The sequence below is a fragment of the Macaca mulatta genome, chromosome 9 (assembly GCF_049350105.2).
Source record: "Macaca mulatta isolate MMU2019108-1 chromosome 9, T2T-MMU8v2.0, whole genome shotgun sequence".
NCBI classification, from domain to species: Eukaryota; Metazoa; Chordata; class Mammalia; order Primates; family Cercopithecidae; genus Macaca; species Macaca mulatta.
Window position 1 is genome coordinate 103,525,129 of NC_133414.1, and position 19,325 is coordinate 103,544,453.

At 44.7% G+C, this 19,325-nt stretch overlaps 1 long non-coding RNA gene across 1 annotated transcript in view; it reads right to left on the reverse strand.

Moving 5' to 3' along the window:
- Positions 1–2,858: 2,858 nt before the first annotated feature.
- LOC107000222 (uncharacterized) overlaps positions 2,859–19,325 on the reverse strand; it is a 42,301-nt gene continuing 25,834 nt past the window's right edge. The window contains exons 3-6 of the long non-coding RNA XR_001447234.3: positions 13,970–14,399; positions 6,592–6,785; positions 4,462–4,606; positions 2,859–3,752 (exon numbers count right to left, since the gene is read on the reverse strand). This is a non-coding gene — a long non-coding RNA (uncharacterized LOC107000222). The remainder of the gene's footprint in view (positions 3,753–4,461; positions 4,607–6,591; positions 6,786–13,969; positions 14,400–19,325) is intronic.

Consider the following 19,325-nt stretch of genomic DNA (forward strand, 5'->3'; position numbering starts at 1 on the left):
TTATGTTTGTTTTTACAGAGAAAATACCCACAAGAATATAAGTCAAACTGTTAACCACATTATCCCGGGGGCTGAGGAAGCAGGGGGAAGGCAGCAGTAGGCTTCCTGAGCCATCATGCCTGCAATGTAATATATAGAATAAGCTCATATTTTTTTTATAACCAGGAAAATATTAGGACAGTGCTTCTCTGTGTTTAAAGACTAAGGGGATCTTCCAAAATCCCCTTTTTGTTGATGGAGAATAGCATCCACCAGAATTTCAGAATTCTGCCCAACCAATACCAGCCTTAGGGCCTCGCCTCTGAGTGCTTCCTATTAGCTCCTTTCCAGTTCCTCCTTAGAAATGTGCAGCTATGCCACCTGCCATTGCAATCACAGGGAATATAGGGCAGGTAATTAGTAACCAGACTTTGTTTTGGAAAACACTCAGTACATGTGGGTAAAATAGGTCAGTTCCCATTCCTCGGGGCAGAACCCCCGAGCTTTCAAGAGGGAGGGACCCTGGAGGTCACTGAACACAAGCCCCATTGTCATACCCTGAGGCCCAGAACTAGGTGACCAGCCAGCAAGCAGCAGAGCTTGGATTCAAGGCAGATGCGTGGGACTCCCAAAGTCACATTCTTCCCACTTGGCTATTCCGTGGTCAACTACTGAATAAGATCCTTCCTGGGATTCCAATCTAGGCTCCTCAGAGTTTGCTGGGCCTAGATGTGCAGTAATGGCCCACTCATGCCTCTCTTTACCTTGGGCTGGGATACCGGGGATCATGGGGAGCGATGGGAAGCATTTAGCAGTTAGCTCAGAGACGCATGTGTAACAAACGGATCAAAAGTTTGAGGGGCTGAGCTGTTCCCATTGCAAAGCCACATCATCTTTGTTAATGCTGCAGTCTTGACAATTTCTTTGGGAGCCTTGGTTCCCTAAAGTTTTACAACCAGGCCATTCTCTTGACAGAACTGAATATGATATGATTCATGGACCTCAGAATGGTTCTGGTCAATGAGAACACGGGTGCAGACAAACCACCAAAGTTGTTTACCTCACCCATCTAGCACCAGGTGAGCTGGAAGAGTCACACAAAAAACCTGAGATCTACCCAGAGTCTCAGGATAGGGCATTTGCCCGGGGCTCACAAAGGCCTGGAGTCTGTGCAGAAAGGCAGTCCAGCTGGTAACCAGCCTGGAGGCACCGCCTGGCACTTTCTCATTGTACCCTTTGCCGGTGTTGGTGCAGCCACCGTACTGTCCCCCAACCACAACAGGGCATCCAGCACAGGATGATGGGGAGATAGATGTCACTGAACACAAGCCCCGTTGTCATACCCTGAGGCCCAGAACTAGGTCACCAGCCAGCAAGCAGCAGAGCTTGGATTCGAGGCAGATGTGTGGGCAGCACAATATTGCTTCTGCGTGACACCCCCAGGGACCAGAAAAAAAAAAAACAGGCTTTCACTATCTGTGAACAAAGTCTGTCCCCAGGAAGTCACCAAGCTTTTTCTCCAACGAACTCGAATCCCAGTGACACCATATGGATCCAGCCACTGCACTGCTTCATTCTCTTGAAAGCTGGAAGCACGTGCTTTCTTCTACAGGGGTGAAATGAATAAGAACTAGAGCAACTATTCAGATTCAGCCTCCTTTCATAGCCAGAGCATCTCCTCCAGAGCTGTCTAGAGTTTTGCTCTCCTCAGTTCCACCTTTCAAGGACACAACGATGGGGGAAACAATCAGATCATCTCTGTACCAAAGGGCTGGTCCTTCCATCCCACCCAAGAGCACAGAGAAGGCCTTGGAAAAGGAGGCCCCCCACTACCCTACTGGCTAAAAAGCCAGTGTTTCATAAATGGGGAGACAGTCCCCACCCAGGTCTTCCACCTAAAATCCTATTTGCGATGGCAGCGTTGGAGTGTTGGGAGGATACAAGACCAGGTCTGGGACTTCAGGAGGTGTTATTTTCCAGTGGAATGATTTTGTTCCTTCTGAGCTTCTATATGCAAATACAAGGGGGCTATGGAGAAGTCATTTCTGTGCCACTGAAAGTTGATGTTTAAGGCTTTCTCTTTCTTGCCTCTCTTACTGTGGCCAGTATCACAGGCTGGCTTCGAGGAAGGATGGAACCCATAGAACCAGAGACCTACTAGGCTGTCAGAACTCAGGGACCACCCAGGAGGGAACATTCACACCACCAGAAACTTTGTAAGCAAAATTGCAAAGGAGATGGATGATCTTAGGGCAAATAAAGCCCATAAAGATCTGGTCACCTTTTCAGGAAAGTAACTGCTTTTGCTGCACCAGATTTTCCATTTAGCTATCCAGGATATGCGAGAAAACACAAAAAGGCAAGTGGCTCCCTGGATCCCCAGCCACCTTGCCAGCCTTCCCCTCCTCTCCAGCCCTGGAGTGGGATGAAGCATCACAGCTTTCCCTTCCCTTCCCTTCCCAAGGCTTGAAGATGACCTGGTCTAGGGGAGTGGACTACGAAGGGGAACTAAACTAATCCAGGGCCCTGAGTAGGTGCAGAGAAGGGTGTGTAGAAGGTAAGCGGGAGCCTGGGGAACACTGCTTGGCTGACTCACCTGAGGCATCCCAGTGCACTTGCAGACAGGCCCCATGCTGATGGAGCTGCCCTCAAATGAGGCCTCTAGACAAAGAGCTTTTCATTCCTTTCTGTAGTGTGAGTTTTCTTTTTTCTTTTCTTTTTTCTTTTTTGAGATGGAGTTTTGCTCTTGTTGCCCAGGCTGGAGTGCAATGGTATGATCTTGGCTCACTGCAACCTCCGCCTCCCGGGTTCAAGCGATTCTCCTGTCTCAGCCTCCCAAGTAGCTGGGATTAAAGGCACGGGCCACCACGCCTGGCTGATTTTTGTATTTTTAGTAGACGGGGTTTCACCATGTTGGCCAGGCTGGTCTCAAATTCCTGACCTCAGGTGATCTGCCCACCTCAGCCTCCCAAAGTGCTGAGATTACAGGCGTGAGCCACTGTACCTGGCTGAACTTTCTAATACATCACTGTGAGCCTACAGTAGAGAACTGAGTGAAATTTCCCGTGACTTTTGTGTGCACGTGCACTATCCACAGAGGGAGAAGAGAGAGGAAGATTGCTCAGCCCTCAGGTCAGTTGTATGGATGGCACAGGCAGGAAGAAAGTCTTTCCAGGATCAGCTAAGCACAGAAAGCAGGTGCTTAGAGGAGCTGCTTCACTGAAATGAGGGTGAGAGTTTCAGGGTTCCTACCACCCAGCTTCTCACTTCTCTCATGGCCTCTTTGCAGAACTTCAGAGCTTCTAGAGCCCTAATAAGTAGAAGAAGTCCTCCATCTAATCCAGCTCCTCAGTGTGAGGCTGCATGAAGAGCCTAAGGGGAGGAGAGCATGACCTGCCCCATCACACACCTGGCGAGGGCCTCACTAGGCTCCACCTTGTTTCCCCAGGAAGCTTGACCTTTACAAAGCTGCTCTTCCTCTTTTCAAGATCTCTTGGAGCCATGTCAACTTGCAACAGCTTGGCCTGCAGTTGTATCATTACTGGCCCCAGACAGTTTGCCAGACGGCTTTGTAGCCCTGGCTCCCCAGTGTGGGGTGGCCAGCGCTGCATCACGTGATTAGGATGGCCTCCGCCTTTTCTTTCTCCATGATCTACCTTCTGCCTCTGCTCAGTATGCCTGAAGCCTCCAGCCAAGCCTCTGCACAGCACTGAGGAAAAACCATGTGGACAGAGGAGTGACAGTGGGGTGAAGCCACGGTCTTCCTGGTGTCTCTGAAAGGGCAGTCCAAAGAGAAAAAAGTGTGAGAGTGATGGGTCTCTAGGAAGCCCCTCACACTATGACTTGGTTGGAATCAACTGTTCGAGCCTCTTCCATGTCTTTTCCCTGCACCCCCATCCCTACTACTTTTCCATATTTCTTCCAAAGTACTTGTCCAGGCAGTTAATCCCCAAAGCACTAGAATTCCTACTACCCTCCCTCCAACAGAGATCTTTGTCCCAATTCACTACCCTCTGCCAATAAGATCTCAGGATCCTTCTTGATAGTCTCAACCCCCAAAATTCTTCCCAAGAACTCTACAACCAGGTTCTCTATAGTCCAGCTCCGAACCCCATGCAACTTAGCATGTCTTCTCTGCTCCCTTGGCATGGGGACAAAGAAAACACAAAGATGAAATAACCCTAGCCTTACTCTTTCAGAGTTCTCCACCTAGTAGGGAGATAGGATTTATATGCACTGGTTCACATACAGTTCATGACTGCGTGCCCTGTAGGAGAAATTAAAAGAGCCACAGAGCCCAAGAAGGGAGCAATTATTTCTAAGTGAAGGCTCAGGAAGGATCAGGAGGGCAGAGGGATGAAGAGCAAAAACTCCTGGGCTAGGCCAAGCAGATTTAAAATGTTCACTTCCTGTGTGTGACTTTGTACTTGTTAATATCTCTGGACCCAGTTTCACCTCTAAAGCAAGGATAACAATACCCACCTGAAACTCACAGGGCCTGAAGACCTAGAGATTGTGTGTTTGGTGCTTGCCTCCTTGTGGATGCTCAGTAGGCATTATTTCCGTGGCGGAGGCAACAGTGTAAACTCTCAGAGGCCAAGGACTACAGCAGGATCTAGGACATGGGCTGTGGAGTCAGAAGATGTAGATTCAAATCTTAGCAAAGTATTTGCCCTTTCTGACCTTCCCTTTCTTCACTTATACAATGGGAATGATAATAGGACCCAACTCAGAGAGCCATTAGGAGGGCTAAATGGAACAAGCTTGTGAGACACTAGCATAGGCCCTGATGTTTATTAAGCACTTAATAAACATTAGCAACTGTCACTGCAGGGGAGCTCACACAGCCTGGGCTGACTGGCAGGTGTCACTCACTGGCCAAATCCCAAATGTTCTACGTGGGGTCACAAGATAAGGGTCTCATAGGGACCACAGACAAGACAGCCACAACCACCTGCTCCCTTTCATCGGGAGAACATTCTGCCCAATGTTGCAAAGGCTTTGTGGAAATTTCTGTTTACTGAACTGATTTCAACACCCATCTCCATCCCATGAATTCCAGGCTGTTTGTCTAAAACTTTCTTCCCAATAGACTGTTTACAAGTTCAAGTGATCAATGGTACCATCAGTAGTACACCCACTCCTCAATTCAATCATGCTAAAGACAAGTTAGACTATGACCTTGCCTTAGAGCTGTTAGAGTGACACAATAATAAATCATCTCTGTCCAGTTTACACAGCATCTTTGCCATACACTGTCACACTGGATCCTCACAACAACCTCATGTGACTGATGGGCAAGAGTAAATGGACCTTCAGTGACCACTCTAGGTCTTCTAAATTGGTGTTGCTTAGGGTCAGTGATCTGGAAGGGGAATTGTCTTGATGCGTGGTGTGCATGACAAGCACTCTGCTGTGGGTTGATTTGGGGTTGTTTTAGGGAACTGATAGCTGCCTTGGAGACCACCAGACCTTTCATGTCATCTAACTCAACTTTCTCACTTTACAAATGTTAGAAAATGAGGCCCAAAGAAGGGAAGCAACTTGCCCAAGGTCATTAGATGATCAGTGAGGAGCTGGGAACAGGACTCTGGTCTCTAATTTCCACTTCTGAGATTTTCCCACTAAATCACTACATCACCCAGAACATTTTTGTTTGGTAAGTTTTTAATAAAGTAACCAGCACCCATATCAAGAAACAGAACATCACCCTAGAAGCACTACTATACTTCCTTGCAGATGCTAGACCCCGAAGATAACTATCCATCCTTATGAAATTGAGGTATTTTTCTGTGTTAAGATCTTTATATAAATGGAATCATGTAGTATTAATATTTGTACCTTTTTTTCTCAACACCATGTCTGTGAGATTCTTCCAGTGATCTTGCCTATAATTGTAACTCATAGCTTTTTCATTGTTATATAGTATTTTACTGTCTGAATATAGCACAACATATTTATCCATTCACAGTAAATGGACATTCATATAATTTCCAGTCTGGTGCTATTACAAAAGTGCTGCTCTGCACATTCTTGTAGGTATCTTTTGGAATTTCTGAGTCATAGGGTGTGCAGATGCTCAGCTTTAGGAGGTAATACCACACTATTTTCAAAAGTTAAACCAATCCATTATCTGTGTGTAAAAGTCCTGCCCCAGCACTATTTTAAGGTGAGGAAAACTGAGGCCCAGTGAGGGCGAGAGACTTGCTCTGGGTCAACACCAAGGAAGGGACAAAGTTGGACAGGTATCCTGGGCCGGATTTGTGTTCTTTCTCCTGCACTGTTACTCCAGCCCCATGTATCAGCTCGAGCCCCAAAGCTCAGCTCCAGGTGTGCCCTGCAGACCCTCCTCTCACCCTGCCATATTGTTTATGTGTGTGGCAGTCTCCCTGGTTGCCTGTTTCCCTGGAAAACCAAGGCCCCTTGATGGGGATGAACCCAGCTGTGACAGAGCATACCGAGGCTGCATCTCCTGCTCAGAGGAGACAGGGAAAGTGCTCTGGGACCTGAGGAGTAGGGGTGGGAGGATGTGAAGCAGATGGAATTAAGCACCTTCCACTCTACAGTTTCCTTTCATTAGGTGTCTTGTCTTCACAAAATGGTCCCACTTACTTGGTGAGACTTCGCGCAGGTAGGCTACTCGAAGAAGAGTGGCGTTTATGAATCTTTCCTCAGTCTAGGCTTGTGGTGCTATAGAAGGTGCAGGCCGGGTTTCTCATACCTGGGTCAGTGGGGCATATGAAGCGAGTGGGAGTGGACAAAGAATACAGAGGAGGAAACTGCAGCTTTCTGTTCATTGTGAAGGCCTGAGGAAGAATGAAAGGGCAGTTGATTTCCTGCAAAAAGAAGCCAGAACAGCTTAATAATGCTAATAAGAGCTGTCATTTACTGGGCATCTTTTACAACGGACATTATTCTAAAGAGACATTCAAATCACACCTTATAGATGAAGAAATCAAGGCCCAGAAAGCCTCAGTTCATCAGAGATCATGCCAGGAGTAGAAATAAATATTTTGTTGACCACCCAGTCAGTGTCCAAATTAAATAAAACTGAAAGAGTTCTTTACTGCCAGACTACTTAGAGTCTTTATGACAATAACATGCATTAATTTCTAAGGGGAAAATATCATTTATAAAACTTTTTCCAAACTTTTTACCCTTTTTCCCCAAGGTGCATGTATCAGTCTGTTTTCACGCTGCTGATAAAGATATACCTGAGACTGGGCAACTTACAAAAGAAAGAGGTTTAACGGAGTTACAGTTTCAAGTGGCTGGGGAGGCCTCACAATCATGGTGGAAGGCAAGCAGGAGCAAGTCATCTTACATGGACAGTGGCAGTCAAAGACAGAGCTTGTGTAGGGAAACTCCCATTTTTAAATCCATCAGATCCTGGTCTCACAGATCTTGTGAGATCTTGTGAGACTCATTCACTAGCACAAGAACAGCACAGGAAAGACCTGCCCCCATAATTCAATCACCTCCCACTGGGTTCCTCGCACAACACGTGGGAACTGTGGAGTTACCTTTCAAGAGTAGATTTGGGTGGGGACACAGCCAAACCATATCAGTACATTTATTAAAGTCTTAGTAAATAACACAGGTGGGAAATGTTGGTTTCACCTTGCCTACATATTTGCATTAAAAACATCATTTTCTAAGCCAAAATCAATCATGATTAAGAAGAAAAAGACAAGGACTCTTTCTTGAAAAGAAAAACATAACCCTCCCCACACCCCACAGAGATTCAGAATGAGCCTGGCATTACCTTGACTGCAGGTGATTTAGGTGATTTGAATGTCTCATCCCCCAGTGTCCGACCCGTGGAAGTTGGTTACCCACCTATCAGCAGGTGAAGCTTGAGAGAGTGGGCCAGATTGTATTTTCCAAAGATGGCTACAAAAAATCACCCAACCCACATTCTCTTCTACAATGTGACCTTGCCATGACCTCACTGGGAGGCAGCATCAATTTCCCTTCCCTTTGAATGTCAGTGGCCCTGGAACTGATTTGACTAACAGAGTATAGCAGGAAATGACCGGTGTGACATCTGGGGCTGAGTCATAAAAAGTGACACAGCTTCTATCTTGCTACTGGAACAGTTCCAACCATGTAAGAAGTCCAGCTACCCTGAGGCTGCCATGCTATGAGGAAGCCCAAGCCACTCAGAGAGGTCACACGTAGATACTCTCGTCAGCAGTCCTGGTCTTCAAGTCATAGCAGCCTAGAAGCCTCAGGATGATTCCAGCCCCACCTGTCGAGTCACTCAAGCCTCTGAGTCTTCCCAGCTGAAGTCCTGGATGTCATGCAGCAGAGGCATGCCACACCCTTTGTGCCCTAAATTCCTGACCCATAGAATCTATGACCATAATAAAAAAAGGCTGTCGTTTTAAGCCACTAAGTTTTGGGGTGGTTTGTTAAGCAGCACCATTAACTGGAACAGGGTGTGTGTGTCATATGGGCATGAGTGAGTGTATTTAAATGAAGGGTTTAGGTTGACATTAGTGTTCTTTTTATATCAATGGGTGATTCTTTCTCATGTTTTTTTGATTAGTATATAACCTTTTGATCAGGAACTCATTAATTCAAGAATATATATTAAGATCCAGCTATTTTCACCCAAAGGGACAAAATCCCAATGTGACACCACCTCCATGGAGCTTATATTCTATGTGGACACTTAGTCAAATGCTACTATCACACAACTGAAAATAATCAACAGGAAGGGGCAGCCGGGGGAGGAAAAAGGCGGAGAAACCCCTGGCAACAAGGAGACAAACGAAGTTCTGGGTGCTTGAAGCCATGGAGACAGTAACTCAAATGGTTTGAAGCCGGAAATGATTTCCTAACCAGCTGTAAATTTGAAAATCCCATATGTGGTACAACATTAAGCTGCTATTTTGGAAATTCTTTCATCTTTTTCAGAGGCATCTCCGGAGCACTTCCTTCCTCTTGGAAGGCAGTCAGCTCTCTGCGGAAATCACTTCATCAGCAGGAGCTGAGGCATTTTGCATGCAACTATATAATTCTGGAACTGTGGCTTAAAAAATATTTTCCCCTGGGTAGAGAAAGAAACATCTCAGATTAGTGTTTCTGTAAGCACCAGCTGGGCAGCTTTGAATGCACTTTTTTTTTCTTTTTCCCCTTTGAAATGGCAGGATCCTGGCACCTGCATTTGAACGTAATGCAGCATTTATTTATTTATGAGATGACGTTTCACTCTGTCACCCAGGCTGGAGTGCAGTGGTATGGCTCACCACAACCTCCACCCCCCAAGTTCAAGCCATTCTCCTGCGTTAGCCTCCCAAGTAGCTGAGATTACAGGTGCCCACAACCACATCCAGCTAATTTTTGTATTTTTAATAGAGATGGAGTTTCACCATGTTGGCCAGGCTGGTCTCGAACTCCCGACCTCAGGTGATCCACCCTCCTCGGCCTCCCAAAGTACTGGGATTATAGGGGTGAGCCACCACGCCCAGCCTAATGCAGCATTATTGATTTCATTAAAAAAGTGATGACTCCATTTTTCAGTTACTGGGATTTTCTCATTATCATCAGTGTCCATGGCACCAGTGGGCAGTCACAGCATTCTTTTAGATGTTCAATTCCATTTATAATTACTTACTGAGTATTTGTGCCAGATGCTGTATCAGGAGTTGGAGATAGAGTCATAAACAAGACAGTAACAGTCTTATTGAACAGTCTCTCCCTCACAGAGCTGACACACTAGCAGAGGAAGCAGACATTAGACAAAAACTGCAAGTGTTGTAAGTGCTGCACCCGGAGAGGAAAGTACAGGGAACGCAGAGAGGTGAGGGATGTTATCCCGAAGCAGACACTCGAAGGGGGAGTGGGAGGTAGCCAGAGGAAAGGAAGGAGGAAAGGGCTGGTGGGAGACAGCACAACCACCAGCCCCTGGTCTGGTCTGGCCATTAGAGACAACCGGGGCCACTGGAGCGAAAGGAAAATCAGCATGGATGGCAAGAGCAAGAGAGAGCCCAGATGAGATGAGGATGCGGAGCAGGCAGGGCTGGACTCAGGCAGAGACTTCCTTGGGAGCACATTGAGGGTTTGGGCTCTTATCTGAAAGACACTCGGGTACCACTGATTTTTTTTATTTTTATTTTTATTTTTTTTTATTTTTTATTTTTATTTTTTATTTATTTTTATTTTTTATGTGACAGAGTCTCACTCTATCACCCAGGCTGGAGTGCAGTGGCACGATCTCAGCTCACTGCAACCTCCACTTCCCAGGTTCAAACAGTTCTCCTGCCTGAGCCTCCCAAGTACCTGGATTACAGGCACCCGCCACCGTGCCCAGCTAACTTTCATATTTTTAGTAGAGATGGGGTTTCACCATGTTAGCCAGGCTGGTCTCAAACTCCTAACCTCAAGTGATCCTCCCTCCTCAACCTCCCAAAGTGCTGGGATTACAGGCGTGAGCCACCACGCCCAGCCCCACTGATGCATTTTTAGCAGGGAAGTGGTGTGATGACATGATCGTCTTGGAAAGAACACTCTGGCTGGACAGTATGGGCTGAAGAAAGCCAAGCATGGCATCCGGGAGGCAGGTATAAGGCCACTGCAATGGGCCAGGTGAACAATTGTGCTGGCCTGGAATAGGACACTGGCAGAGCAATAGAGGATATAGAAATGGGAGTTTGGAGAAGTGAGGAGCTCTGACTTTAACAAAACACTCTGATGAGACATTTCACAGCAGTAAGAAGTCGTAGAGCACGGTGCTGAGGCAGAGTAGCCAGACTTAAGGATCTAGGTTCTTTGCCTAATGATGTAAGACGCTGAAGTTTCTATGGGCAATCCCAGAGGAAGGCAATGAGGAGCACGGGAATGGGGAGACATTGCTGCAAGGGGAAGATGGGGGACCCGACAAGATGACAAGAGGTCAGGGTTCCTAGGTGTAGCAAAGAGCAGTGAAAAGTCTCAAGTGACAGGGTGTTAGAGGGACATTTAAGAAGCAGGATGTGGCTGGGTGATGGTGGCTCATGCCTTAATTCCAGCACTTTGGGATGCCGAATGGGAGAACTGCTTGAGGCCAGGTGTTTGACACTAGCCTGGGCAAGCTAGCGAGACCCCAACTCACAACATAATGAGATTCCAGCTCCACACAAAATTTCTTTAAAAATTAGCTGGGCATGGTGACATGAACCTGTAGTCCCAGCTACTCTGGAGGCTGAGGCAGGAGGATTGCTTGAGGCCAGGAAATCAAGGCTGCAATGAGTTATGATTGTGCCATTGCATTCCAGCCTGGGTGACAGAGCAAGACACTGTCCCAAATAATAATAATAAAGAACCACAATGTGTTTGTGTGCTGCATGTTGCTATAGTTCAGTGAGTTCTCTGCCCATACCACCCCTGCTTCCAATTTCCCCTAAATGAGAGAGCCCTGTACAAGTAGTGTTTTGAGAAATGAAGGGATATAGGAAAGGAAGGAAGGGAGGGAGGGAGGGAGGAAGGAAGGAAGGAAGGAGAAGGAAGGAAGGAAGGAAGGAAGGAAGGAAGGAAGGAAGGAAGGAAGGAAGGAAGGAAGGAAGGAAGGGAGAAGGAAGGAAGGAAGGAAGGAAGGAAGGAAGGAAGGAAGGAAGGAAGGAAGGAAGGAAGGAAGGAAGGAAAGGAGGGAGGGAGGGAGGGAAAGAACTCAAAATGTGATTCCTTCGTACCAACCAAATTATTTTTCAGTTAAAAAGCTAACAGTCAAGTGGTTTTGAACATGTAAAAAAAGGAAATATTGTTCTCATGAGCCCCCTTGAGGAACATACTGGAGGACTAACTCATGTGAATCACACAGTGAGCACAAAAATTGTATAAAAGGACTGGCAGTGAATTAGTAGATTTCATTTAACCACAGGTCTATGAAGAAAACACATGTGGGGATTAAGCTGACAGAAAAGAAGGCAAACAGTATATGTTCCAACAATGTAGAAAAGATATAACTAACCAAAGGAGAGAAAAGGGAAAGCAACGTGGTAGGTAATAGAGAAATACACAGATGCCCTTTTCTTTACAATACAATGAGTCAAAGGATGTCATTAAAAGCTGACAAGCCAAGGAAGAGAGACAGGTAAAGCACATTTCACAGCACAAAGATTAAAAACTAAGAATAATAATATTTTTGACTAAAATTAGGTGGTAAAAGAGAATGAGAAGTTTATAAAGGAAAAGGAATACATTGAAATACATTGATTTTATTATTGCTCACATTTGGAAATTAATAGGGACTCTATAATGGAGGATTAAGAATTAAGAATAGAAAACTATAAGTGGAAGATTAAGAATGTTAAACTAAGTTATAAAAGTAAACCGGGATGGGCACAGTGGCTCACGCCTGTAATCCCAGCACTTTGGGAGACCAAGGAAGGGCAGATCAGGAGTTCAATGTCAGCCTGGCCAACATAGCAAAAACCCATCTCTACTAAAAAAATACAAAAATTAGCTGGGCCCGGTGGTGCATGCCTGTAATCCCAGCTATTTGGGAGACTGAGGCAGGAGAATCACTTGAACTGAGGAGGCAGAAGTTGCAGTGAGTTGAGATCACGCCACTGCCCTCCAGCCTGGGTGACAGAGTGAGACTCCATCTCAAAAAAAGGAAAAAAAAATCACAAATGTGGAAAATACACATAAACATTTTATTAATGAAAGAAGAAAGTCACCATTGTGTAACGTCTAATTAAATGATCTAGAGAACAATCTTCAGTGGCTGAATGTTTTTTATGAACTTTAAACAAAGAGATCAGGTTGGCAATATCTGAACCCACTAATCAAGTGCCAAAAATAAAACAACCAGATATTATGTGCCTGCTGATATAACTCAGCACTACCTTTGAAGTATTTTCACACAAAAAATTAATCAAAAATATGAATCTAAGGGATCAATTTGCAGGGTATGCAGAAGATAGAGGATAAATTACACAACACTGTGGGAAAGCAATCAGCCAAATTCAGAAGGGAGAAATGTTATAGGACAAATGATTCATGGAAAAAGATCAGAGAAAAGGAGATAATCATCGATTGAAAGTGAATAGGGAAAAAATACAAAATAGATACAACGTGTGGACTTGATTTTGATTCTGATTTGAAAACTAATGGGATCTAATTAAACTAAGGAGCTTCTGCACAGCAAAAGAAACTACCATCAGAGTGAACAGGCAACCTACAGAATGGGAGAAAATTTTTGCAATCTACTCATCTGACAAAGGGTTAATATCCAGAACCTACAAAGAACTCAAACAAATTTACAAGAAAAAAACAAACAACCCCATAGAAAAGTGGGCAAAGGATATGAACAGACATTTCTCAAAAGAAGATATTTATGCAGCCAACAGACACATGAAAAAATGTTCATCATCACTGGCCATCAGAGAAATGCAAATCAAAACCACAATGAGATACTATCTCACACCAGTTAGAATGGCAATCATTAAAAAGTCAGGAAACAACAGGTGCTGGAAAGGATATGGAGAAACAGGAATACTTTTACACTGTTTGTGGGACTGTAAACTAGTTCAACCATTGTGGAAAACAGTATGGCTATTCCTCAAGGATCTAGAACTAGAAATACCATATGACCCAGCCATCACATTACTGGGTATATACCCAAAGGATTATAAATCATGCTGCTATAAAGACACATGCACACTTATGTTTATTGCGGCACTATTCAAAATAGCAAAGACTTGGAATCAACCCAAATGTCCATCAGTGACAGACTGGATTAAGACAATACGGCACATATCACCATGGAATACTATGCAGCCATAAAAAAGATGAGTTTGTGTCCTTTGTAGGGACATGGATGCAGCTGGAAACCATCATTCTTAGCAAACTATCGCAAGAACAGAAAACCAAACACCGCATGTTCTCACTCATAGGTGGGAATTGATCAATGAGATCACTTGGACTCGGGAAGGGGAACATCACACACCGGGGCCTATTATGGGGAGGGGGGAGGGGGGAGGGATTGCATTGGGAGTTATACCTGATGTAAATGACGAGTTGATGGGTGTTGACGAGTTGATGGGTGCAGCACACCAACATGGCACATGTATACATATGTAACAAACCTGCATGTTGTGTACATGTACCCTAGAACTTAAAGTATAATAATAAAAAAAAAAAAGTAACTGAGCTTTCAAGCTATGATGTCTCCACGAGAATAAGCCTCTTGAAAAAGATCACCTTCATCCCTCTCAGGTAGAGAAGAAGGAACCCAAGAAGCGCCCAGGGTAAAGCCCCAATCCCTACAGCATAGATGTGAAATGCCCAGGATGCGACACAGTCGCCTCGGCCTTCAGCCACGCACACACTGTGGTTCTGGGTGTCGAGTGCTCTGCAGCTCTTAGCCAGTTTGCAGAAGGAAAACCAAGGCTCACAGAAGGATGCTCCTCTGACAGCAGCACTGAAGGCACCTGCATCAACGAGAGTGGGAAACAATCCCAATAAACACGTTTTGGATACAAAAAATGGAGACAGACAGGGAAATTTGAATAAGGACTTGATATTAGTGGTATTTAGGAATTATTAATTATATATAATAATAATGGCATTCTTTATTGGTGGGTTTTGCTTTTTTTCTTTTCTATTACAGGCATATATTGAAATATTTGCAATATACATGCATATATTGCATATATTATGAGTGAAAGAAGATGCTGTCTGGGATTTGACTTTAAATGTCTGGGAAAAACCTACCCACCCATTCTCTCACACACACATACAAAGGCCCTACACCCAGATGGCTTCCCAAGAGTATTCTACCAACCCTTTAATTTAATGTAATGGGTAATCATAATGCTATTGAATGTGTTCCAGAGTACTTGGAATGCATTCACTCACTTAATCCTCATACCAACCCTCTGAGGCAGGGATCATCCTCACTTCCCTGAGGGTAACAGGCTCAGGGAAGAATCTAGCCTACAGCCACACAGTTGGAGGTGGTGGAGACGAATTGTAAACCAGGAAACGCAATCTCAGAGCAAGTGCCCCTCACTTAGGGCAGCTCTGTATAATCCTTGTGAACAGCACCCTGGTGTTGTGCAGAACACACAGAATAACCTTCAAGAATGTACATGTGGGCCTACCTTAAAAACTATGCAATTCAATCTTTCATAAATAAATGGATTAATATACAATAAATGAATGAATTTTCTTCATTTAGCCTTATGAGTTTCACCCTCAGCAAACGGACTCCCTAAATCTTGCCTTGTTTTCAAAAGGCTGAATGCAGAGGTAGCCATGCCAAGACCACACTGACTGAGTCCCAGCAACCTCATTGCTAACTCTGCTTTACTGGTTGGGAACAAATCAGTTGTCAAAATTGCTTGATAGGAAATGAAGTGACTCTGGCCTAGTTCCTTTTGGCTACTCTGGCTTTCTCCAACCAAGAGGGACAGCGGTCGGCCTCCCTGTCAGAAACTCTGGCCTGAGATAAAGGAAAAAGCCACCAACACAGAAAGATGCAAAAGAAGCCAGAAGCCCACCTGCCCCAAATCATTCATCTCCTTGGACTGCTTCTGTGTGTGAAACTCTTGCCATTGGCTTCTCTTCCCTGGATTAAAGACCAGTTAAAATATGGATCTGTAAACTCAAGGTAAGAGCACAAAGGTAACTCTTGGTAACACTTTTCACATGAACACAGATTCCTTTATCAATGAGCTAAAAGACAGTAGGACCAAGAGGAATTTGGGTCCAGATGAGAATGTTGAGGGGAGAAAGGAATCATAAAAAGGCTCAAATGTGGAGCTATTTGTTGAGAAAAATCTGTCTTTGTCTGGTGCCATTTTGAAGGAAGGGATGGCTTGGGAAGACGGAGCCAGGTGGCATGTGGGCATTGGGTGACCAGCAGAGGAGGATCTGGGAGACTAGGAGCTATAACAGAAAAGACTTAGAGAGGTTGTGATTCTTTGGGGAGTTCCTCTCCAATTCATATGATACCTGGTGAGCCCAGGCTGTCAGTCACAGTGTCTAACCCTGCCTCTTGATGAAAGACCACATGGCTGGGCACGGTGGCTCACGCCTGTAATCTCAGCACTTTGGGAGGCCGAGGCGGGCGGATCATGAGGTCAGGAGATCGAGACCAACCTGGCTAACATGGTAAAACCCCATCTCTGCTAAAAATGTAAAAAATTAGACGGGCGTGGCGGTGGGCGCCTGTAGTCCCAGCTACTTGGGAGGCTGAGGCAGGAGAATGACGTGAACCCAGAAGGCGGAGCTTGCAGTGAGCCAAGATCGTGCCACTGCACTCCAGCCTGGGTGACAGAGCAAGACTCTGTCTCAAAAAAAAAAAAAAGAAATACCACATGTTCCAGGCTAACCAATTAGACTCTTTGCTGAGATTGATACATGGATGGTAAGAGACAGAGGTCTGCCATCAACACCTTTTTAAAATAAATTTAAATTTAAAATAATTCAACCATGAAGTCCAGGCACAGTGGCTCGTGCCTGTAATCCCAGCACTTTGGGAGGCTGAGGCAGACGGATCACTAGAGGTCAGGAGTTTGAGACCAGCCTGGCCAACATGGTGAAACCCTGCCTCTACTAAAAAGAAAAAAAAAAATACAAAAATTAGGTGGGCATGGTGGTGGTGCCTGTAATCCCAGCTATTCGGGAGGCTGAGGCAGGAGAATTACTTGAACCGAGGAGGCAGAAGTTGCAGTGAGTTGAGATCACGCCACTGCACTCCAGTCTGGGAGACAGAGTGAGATTCCATCTCAAAAAATAAATAAATAAATATTCAACCATGAAAAAGTAGCAATAATCATAGAATGATTTTAGTATGCCCTTCACCTAGATTAACATTTGGCTATATTTGCTTTATCAATCACTTTCTCTGTCTCACCTTCTCTGTTCATTTTACCTTATTACATTATGTAGTACAGGATTTTTGTTGTCATGATTGAGCTATTTGAGAGCACATTGTAGACATCATGATCCTTTATCCTTAAATCTTTGCATTTACGTCTTAGGAACAAGAATACTCTTTTACATAATCACAATACAATGACCAAATTCAGGAAATTTGACATCGAAACAATTTTCTTATCTAATATACAGTACATTTTAAAGTTCTACTAATGGTCTTAATAATGTCTGCTATAATGAATTTTTCCCCATCTATCTCATCCAGGATCCACGATGGCATATTGCACTCAGTTTTCCTATCTCTTTAGTCTTATTTAATTTGAAGAGCACTTTAGCCTTTCTTTTACGACATTGACATTTTTTTAAAAAGAAAGGCCAGTTGTTCTGTAAAATGTTTCTTGGTGTAGGTTTGTTGGTTCTTCCTCATGGTTAGATTCCATTTACACACTTTTGGCAGGAGTACCAGCAGCTTTCTTTACAGTCATGGAGGCAGAGCCAGTCAAAGGAATGAAGCCATAGAGAGGCAAGACAAGCAGAGAGGCAGAGGAAGAAAACCAACCTGGATGAGCCCCTTGATCCAGTAACTTGCTAGTTACATAAGACAATAAATTCCTCTTTTTTGCTTCAATTAATCTGAGTTGGTTTTGTGGCTACTCTGCCTCACTCACACCTTAGCCAATATGTGGGACCACATAGTGTCCTTCAAAAAGCCCCAAATTAGTAGGACCAACTCAGGTCTGACCAGAAGGACGTATCCAAGGCAGCCCACATGAAATTGGCCATCTTCCCTAGTAATGAGTCAGAAGCCACACAGCAGTAACTGCTTTCCCTTGATTCTCGCCTTACAACCATGCCTCCACAGAAAGCCCATAACCTGCCGTGGCTTGTCCAAGCCCCAGTGACACAAAGAGGAATCTGGTTTATCAACATTTCCAGGAATACAGACTTTTTCTTCTCTCTGCCTTTGTCCCTTCACTAGGGCCTCCCCCTCCTCTCTTTTGTGTATTAACTATGGTCACCAGATATCCTATCTCCATTTACCATTTACCTCAAGCTTGTCCAGTCCACAGCCTACAGGCTGCATGCGGCCCGGGATGGCTTTGAATGTAAACTTTCTGAAAACATTATGAGATCTTTTTGGCAATATATTTTTTTAGTTCATCAGCTATCATTAGTTAGTGCATTTTATGTGTGGCCCAAGACAATTCTTCTTTTCCAATGTGACTCAGGGCAACCAAAAGACTGGACACCCCTGAACCTGCTGTCTCTTTACTATCTCATCATAATTAGTACAGTTGTGTAGAAGCTTTAGCCTCTGGAAGATGAGAGATTGAGTGGGTGCAGCCAGCTCTCCTCTGGGGGCATTTGGCCAGTCCATTCTCTTGGCTCCCCAGCTTGGATCCTTTTCTTGCCTGGGTGTCATATGTGACCACCAGATCTGACCATTTCATCTAATGTTTCCACTTTTGTCAGTTATAATTTGCTATGTTTGCCCTTTCCATATCTACACATGGAAAGCACATTAGGTTGCTAGAACTGACAAAATAAAATGCCACAAACTGGGTGTCTTAAACAACAGAAGTTGATTTTCTTACAGTTCTGGAGGTGAGAAGTCTAAGATGAAGGTGTTGGCAGGTTTGGTTTTTAATGAGTCTCTTGCCTTGGCTTGTAGATGGCCTCCTTCTTGCTGTGCCCTCACAGGGTCTTTGCTCTGAGAATGCACATGTGTGGGTCCCAATTTTCTTTCCTTATAAGGGCATTAGTCAGATTGGAGTAGAGCCCTACCCCAACAGCCTCATTTTAACTTAATTACCACTTTAAAGGCCCAATCTCCAAATACAGTCACATTCAGAGATACTGGAAGTTACGGCTTCAACATACCAATTTTGGGGGAAGGGGCCACAAGGCAGCCCATAACAGAGAGGAACACATCATGTGAGGAGTGCACCTGACCTGCATTCAACTTAACCCCACTCAAAATTACTCAAGCAATAAATACATTTAATTATCTCACATAACAACAACAAAAAAGTGTGGCAATATTTTGTCCCTGGAATGGTGCATTGACTTAAAGATATTATCAAAGACCTCATTTCTTTTCACCTTCCCATATGCTGCCTTTGATATATTGAGGTTTTGTCCTTGCACTTGTCATAAGATGGCGGCCAGGATTCCAGATATTATCACAACACTTTCCCCTTAGAATTTATTGGCTACGGTTGAGTCATGCGGCCACTCATAGCTGCAAGGGAGGCTGAGTAAGCAAGTGCCAGACATAAAATTGATTGTATGCACGCCGGGTGCTGGGATTACACCTGTAATCCCAGGACTTTGGGAGGCCAAGGTGGGTGAATCACTTGAGGCCAGGAGTTCAAGACCAGCCTGGCCTACATGGTGAAACCCCATCTCTACAAAAAATACAAAAATGAGACAGGCATGGTGGCGCACACCTGTAATCCCAGCTACTTAGGAGG